We start from the raw sequence: 7,514 nt of genomic DNA, 5'->3' as shown, positions 1-7,514 counted from the left end.
AGTGAAAACGCGACAGTACGATGATGAAAACGCGACAGTACGATAACGAAAACGCGATAATACGACAGGACGATGAAGGTAACGCGATAAACTATCATGTTTTCACCATCGTACTGTCGCATTTTCACCATCGTAGTTTCATGAGTTCACGTTTTCAACATCGAAGTATCGTACTGTCACGCTTTCATCATCGTACTGTCGCGGTTTCATCATAGCATTTTTACGATTTGCTAGTATCGTAAATGTACGATCATAATAACGACCAACTTAATGACAAAGGCGTTTATGAAACGTCTCGTAAACTCTCCAGTCGTATAGAACGATAACACTGACAATAGAGAAGCGTTCCAGCGAATGACACATCTTGAGATAAGATGACACCACGTCATATACACCTAGTAACATCACCTGTTTTTTATGAATGATATTTCTACTACGACTACTACTGATTCTGCTACTGCCACTGCCACTACCACTACCAGTATCACAACTACCCCTACTACCATTCACGACTACTACTACTATTAGAAGTACTACTACTACTACTACTACTACTACTATTACTACTACTACTACTACTACTACTACTACTACTACTACTACTACTACTACTACTACTACTTCTACTACTATGAATACCACTACCACTACTACCATTCACCACTACTACTAATTCTACTACTACTATCTTACACCACCACAACTTCTACTACTACTATTACTACTACCACTACCACTACCACTACCACTACCACTACCACTACCACTACCACTACTACTACTACTACTACTACTACTACTACTACTACTACTACTACTACTATTACTACTACCACTACCACTACCACTACCACTACTACTACTACTACTACTACTACTACTACTACTACTACTACTACTACTACTACTACTACTACCGCCTCAACCACCTCAACCTCCTTCTCCTCCTGCTGCTTTTGCTGCTGTTGCTATTACTACTACTTCTACTAAAACCACCACTACTACTATTACTTCTTTCATAACTATTACTCGCGGTCTCATTTCTGATTGTCTATATGTTGCTTATGCTGCTATTGTATCTGTTATATATCAGTCTTATACGTTGTATTCTTAAAAAAGCGTCTAAAATCCACAGGCACTTGACACAAATTGAATGATGAATTAGAAGTTTCTGTGGTGGTGGTGGTGGTGCTGCTGCTGGAAATGATAATGATGATGTGATTATGATAATGATGATGATGAAGATGATGATGGTGGTGGTGATGATGATGATGATGATGATGATGATGATGATGATGATGATGATGATGATGATGATGATGATGATTTGACCTCAGAGGTATTGCATTTGGAAAACTGTTCTGTTAACTGTTTTCACTGGTCTGTTTTATTGGATAAAGACAATTCATAATTTAACCTTTATTGTGTCAATCGTTGTTTAAACTTTTAATGAACAGTATTTCAGTTCAATTCAAAATGCGTTAGAAAAGCTTCAATGGAAGACATGATTCAATAACTGTTTACAAGCACCACTGAATCCGACTTTTGTCACATGGAGGGTCAATTATTCTATGTGCATGTGCACCGGAAGGCGATAGTACGATGATGATAACACGACAGTACGATGGTGAAAACGCGATAGTACGTTGGTGAAAACGCGAAAGTTTATCGCATTATCATCATCGTAATGTTGTATTTTCGCGTTTTCGCCATCGTACTGTTGCGTTTTCACCATCGTAGTTTCTTGATTACCCTTTTCACACGTAATATCGAGTATCGCGTTTCAGATTTACAAATTCACAGGCGATGGCCCTAACGGCATTCCGTGAAAAAATAGTATTTGTTATATAACCTTACATGCGAAAAGAAATCCCAAATTATAATTTTTCACTGATTAACGAAATAAATTGGCGTTGCAAATTTTAGACCCGCAAGCTTGCAATGCCATCCAGAATGCAATTTAATCAAATGTGTTCAGACCTCGTGTTTACTTGTGGTTCAAATTGTTTAATTAGATATATTGATAACTGAGAATAAGACAAAATGTTGTCAATGGATATTGCAGCATGTTTAAATAAAATATTGTGATTTACCGTAAACAAATTCATACCGTTTTTACAGTTATAAAGTAAGATGCGGAAGAAATCTGGGCCGACCATTCACCGGAGAAAGAACAGACGGTCTGATCCTGTCCATGTTGATGTAGCTCTAAACGTGGTCATTAATGCACATAATGCACCGAAATGGACGCCATCGAAAAGCAACAAACGGAACTGTCGCCATAGAAATCACCATTGAAAACGCAATTTAACGCTTTACAAAGCCTATAAAATAAGGAATAAACAGTCGTCGTCTCGGTCTCTGTTTGGACCCTCGGTTGAAAATAAGGACGTCATTGGCACTATTTTCGATGATATTCCATATGAACAATCTACACTCACAATCGAAAACTACGATGAACAGGAATTTATTGACAATTGTAATCGTACAATACCGGCAACGGAAAATTGTGAACGTTCACTGAACATTGCTTTGCTTGTGAATACGATTAAAACAGACGCAGAAATGTCAAGTGACCAAAATTAACAAATGGATAAAGTAATTCAAGAAATGTTGTATTTGATTCCAGCTGCTGATGCTTTGTACTCGACAATATTGCACTTATGCTCTGGCTGGAAGTCGTCAAATGGTATACATGCAAAAATACAACACGGATGCGGTATTCAGAAACTTTTCTTGAAACTAGGATTGAGGATGTTTGGTGGACGGTTCATAAACTTTATGTGTGGTTATAAAATTCAACAAGAGGAAAAAGATGTCCATTCTGAGACATTGGGCAAACGTTATGATCCCGTTCCGCGTAAAAAAAATTGTTATACCTGATGTTAAGGTATTGCGACAATGTATGCCTTACACTGAAGTCATTGCTAGAAAACCAGGATTTTATGGTGACATTATGGTTCATATATGCAGCAATAATCTGCTTGTCTGACATTTGACGGCAAGAAAATTCAACAAGTCCTAACTCGATCATCGGGAGATGTGGACCTACTGGGATATTAGAATTGACCTTCTTTGCAAGAACGTCTTTTTGCCTTACAGTTGGCTATAACTGAATACGAAATATTCCTTTGTTATATTGATAACTGCAAGGAAAGGGAAAAACTTGAAAGTTTGTCGCAAGAATTTCGTCAAAAGTTGCAGGAAATACTTCTGAAATCACTGCGCGATAACCCGGCCGGTATTTTGCAAGCCAATGCGCTGATAAAGAAGAAGGACCATACAAAGGAAAAACTTACCTGGAAGAAAAGCAAATTTGCGTATGCTATAAGTGTAAAGATGGAACTTTCAATGAAGAAAATGCAGTTGCAACAATAGTTTCCAAAATTATGCCCATATTCACCCTTGAAGTAGTATTCATCGTGGAAGGTTGTGTTCAAGTGTTCGACGAAGACACTCTACCCTTTTTAGTTGTTTCCCCTGATGGAAGCCTTCAGTAAAGTGAATCCTTTGAATCGACAAAAGTAGCTGTTGAAATTAAATGTCCGTTGTACGCGTACACACCGAATTTCCTCCGAGATATTATCTGCAATGTCAGGTTGATTAGCTTTATGTTGGACGGACAAATTCACTTCAGTATTTAAAGTGAAACATGACTTCAATATCTTTTAAAGGGCTATGAAAATGGCTATGGTTCTGTACCAAAGTAATGACGCAAAGAAGCCCACAAAACTTGTACCAGAAGTGAATGCGCTTAAGGATGACATTGCACAACAATGTAAATTGGTTGAATTGTTAGGTCTTTTTTTCCATCAGCACAGTCGGGAAATGCGGACATAATGAGCAAAAAAACATTTGTATCCATTGATCAATTAAGAGCGACAATTGATCATGTAAAATCTACAAAAAGTGATTTTTTATGAGCTTTCCCGGGAAAAAGCACCCAAGGCTGTTGTTTTCTTATGCACAGAATTAAACAGGAGTTGGAAGAAAGAACAGTTGAAATGTGCACCGGTAGACTGGTTTCCAAAAGGCTACAGCCTGAGAACACCAACTATGCGAAAACTAACAGAGCAGATGCATAACATGTGTCACGAGGCAAACATTCACGTACCATGTTATGAAACCATTTTATGAATAAGCAGTGGTTACATCTAACGCAACAAAACATGCATTGAACATAATTTATGCGAAGTTAACATGGCCAGAGATATACAAGCAATGGAAAAAACATGGACCATCACAAACACATCTTACTTCAAATGCAGAATGTCTTATTCAAAATTGGTTTTGTCAGCCTGAATACAGCGATAGAAGCGAACGGTTTGAAGTACGCTGTATTGACGCAACCCATTTACTGACGAGAACTCGAAGAAAGAGCTGCCGATGAGAGCTTGACAATTAAAGCATGATAAGTTGGTTAAATGTTGCTAAGACAGGTAAAATGATCACCCTGACAACTCTAATGGTCGAGGAAATAACTGATTCGATGTCTTCCTCAATGGCTGCGACACATTTTTCAGAAGAAGTTGGACGTGAATTGGGACTGTTGGAGTACGAAAAGACTGCTGATCTTTGCCATGACATCCGACTATGGTGGGAGTCTGAGGACAAGGCCAATTCCCGCCATGGAACGAGTCCGCAACAGGTGCTTGCTCAGAAATCGTCTTTTCAAAGAATTCCATTTTGGCAAATTTCCACCAGTAAAAATGCATGTGAATGGCTGGCCACTTCAGCTTTGGGAGGCTCTAATAGCTCATAAAGACGCCAATGCGCTTCTGTATTAGCTTTGTCATGGAAGCACGTATGATGTGAGAGCATTCAGTAGCTTAGCCGGTGAAACATCTTTCTCCGAGTTGACTTTAAACGATAAACGAGGGCAGGGAACATTGACCACAGAGGAATTTGGACAGTTTGTTGGCAATTCCATCGAACAAATGCAGGCGCAGCTTGATCCTGATATGTAATACTTTCTAGTAATACGGCGGCAAGAACTTCTACTAGTTAGGTCCGTGTATATACCGTCTGTTCGTTTTTCGTTTTATACAATTGAAAGTAAAAAACGAAAAAGGAGTATTTAAATCCTTTTTTCGTTTTTCTAAAGATCGAAGAGAAAACCAAAATTGATAGTATTTTTCCTTTTCCTTTTTTTAATTATTACCACGGAATACAAAACAAGGAAACTATTTATACCGTTTATTTTTGTTTTTTTCGTTTAACAAAGTGTAAAACGAAACACGAAAAACAAGCTATCCTGTATATACCGTTTTTTTCGTTTTTCGTTTTTTTATGATTGAAAGTAAAAACGAAAAAGGAACATTCAAATCATTTTTCGTTTTCCTAATGACTTAATAGAAAATCAAAATTGATACGCTTTTACTTTTCTATGATTTCGTTTTTACTCACGAACATCAAGACAAGTAATTGATTCATTAATACCTTTGCTTTGTTTTACAGCGCACAAAACCAAAACGAAAAACGAGTGGCGCTGCAATGTCCTGTTTTACACGAACTTGATGACGTCACCATATATGTTAACGCCAACTAAAAGACATAAGGGGTATATTTACAGATGCCCTTCAAGAATTCAACGTGATGTTAACACAGATTTATTTCTATTTTTATCAAATGTATTGTAATATTTTGTACCCGCAGCATGATTTAATAATTTACCGAGCATTGGAGTACATGCATTGTTACAATTCGGCTTAAATGTAATCCTGTCAGAATGCCTAAATAAAAGTGAAAGTAGTTCTGGAGTTTAATAGGTTAGACAGCGACCTTATGTAGTTGCTGACATGTTAAGTAGGATGCATCTTTCAATAATGTTTCTTTGAGACTACACTTCAGAGTGTTGTTTTAGTTTACTGCATAATATTATGTGTAGCATAACATATTGATGTCAATATCAGTGGCGGACCAGGAATTAATAAATAAGGCGGGGTTGGGGGGGGGGGCACGATTGGGTTTGAAGGTTGTCATCCCACCAACTTGGGAATTTTGTTTCGCTGATTTATTGCAATGACACATTCTTAACAGCATGTACTTTACAAACTTTCATTAAATTATATATTTTATAAACTCGCGTTCCTCCAAATGTATCAATATTTATATGGCATAAAATGTAAGCAGTGAGGGTGGGGAGCGAGGTGAGAGATATCTATTTTCAGTCAAAAACGGTGCATTGTTGAGTATTTAGTACCATTTATTTCACAATAGTTTGAAAAAAAACGTACACAACGTTACTTGACTTGCCGCCCCGCCTCTCCAGTTGGCCGCCAAGTCAAGTAAAGTGCCCCCCTTCTCCCGGCCTCAGGTATGAAAACCTTGATTCGCCAATGGTATTGACATCCGCCTCAGCTCGGTAAATTATAAAATCATGCTGCAGGTACAAAATATACCAATACATTTGATAAAAAATTCTCACCTCAGAAATAAATCTTTGTTAACTTTACGTTGGATTCTTGATAGGCATCTAGAAATCTCGGCGTTTATGTCGTTTAGTAGACGTAACCATATATGGTGACGTCATCAAGTACATGTGAAAACAGGAAATCGAAGCGCTACTCGTTTTTCATTTTTCGTTTTGCGCTTTTTCAAACAAAAATCTTAAAACGGTATTAATGAATCAATTTCTTGTCTTGATTTCCGTTAGTAAAATTGAATTCATTTTAAGAAAAGGCCTATCGATTTTGATTTTCTATTCAGTCATAAGAAGAACGAAAATTGATATGAATGTTCCTTTTTCGATTTTTACATTTAATCATTAAAAATGAAAAACGGTATATACAGGATAGCTTGTTTTTTTGTTTTTCAGTTTACACTTTGTAATACGAAAAAAACAGAAAACGGTATAAATAAATAGTTTCCTTGTTTTGTATTCCCTGATTATAATTACAAGACTAGTTATTACTTTCTATATTTATCAATATAGTTATACATTTGTTTGATAACCTCATAGATTTGAATACTAAGATTATCATCTTGAAATCTTAATAATATCAATATGTTGAAGACTAATTAGACGGATTAAGTTAATTACTCTTTTACTTTTATTAACAATACTTCATTTTTTACTTTATTGGCAGGACATTTGTATACCGCACAGGACGCACACACGTGTATAATCTTCTCGACAAATCCGATATGTCAACACCAGAATGTGACCGAGATTGTGCGGCATGCGTTTCGAGGCATTCGACCATTGTAAAGGATATTATTGTCAAGTAAGATACTGGTAGAAGTCACTTCAGGGTGTGTGTAGAATGAAAAGAAGAACTAAGGCAGTTTTCAGATGCCAAGATTAAACGTACAACTAAAGCTAAAACCCAACCAAATCCCATGACACATATATCTCTTAGTCTGTAACAATCGTTCATTTTGTTTAAACACCGCTTTGTGTATCATAAGATGAAAAAACATACATTTCATTTACTTCATCCACACAATTTCAGGGACATTCAATGTTGACTGATCGATATGATTTGCCATTATTCTTTATTGATATGTCACTT

The 7,514-nt window shown here is 36.8% G+C and overlaps 1 pseudogene; it reads left to right on the top strand.

The window, feature by feature from the left end:
- Positions 1 to 4,465: 4,465 nt before the first annotated feature.
- LOC128241312 (uncharacterized) lies at positions 4,466 to 7,230 on the top strand (annotated as a pseudogene).
- The last annotated feature ends 284 nt before the right edge of the window (positions 7,231 to 7,514 follow it).

Source organism: Mya arenaria, chromosome 7 (assembly GCF_026914265.1).
Source record: "Mya arenaria isolate MELC-2E11 chromosome 7, ASM2691426v1".
Lineage (NCBI taxonomy): Eukaryota > Metazoa > Mollusca > Bivalvia > Myida > Myidae > Mya > Mya arenaria.
Note: the sequence above shows the minus strand (reverse complement) of the source record. Positions and strands in the feature narration are given on the sequence as shown.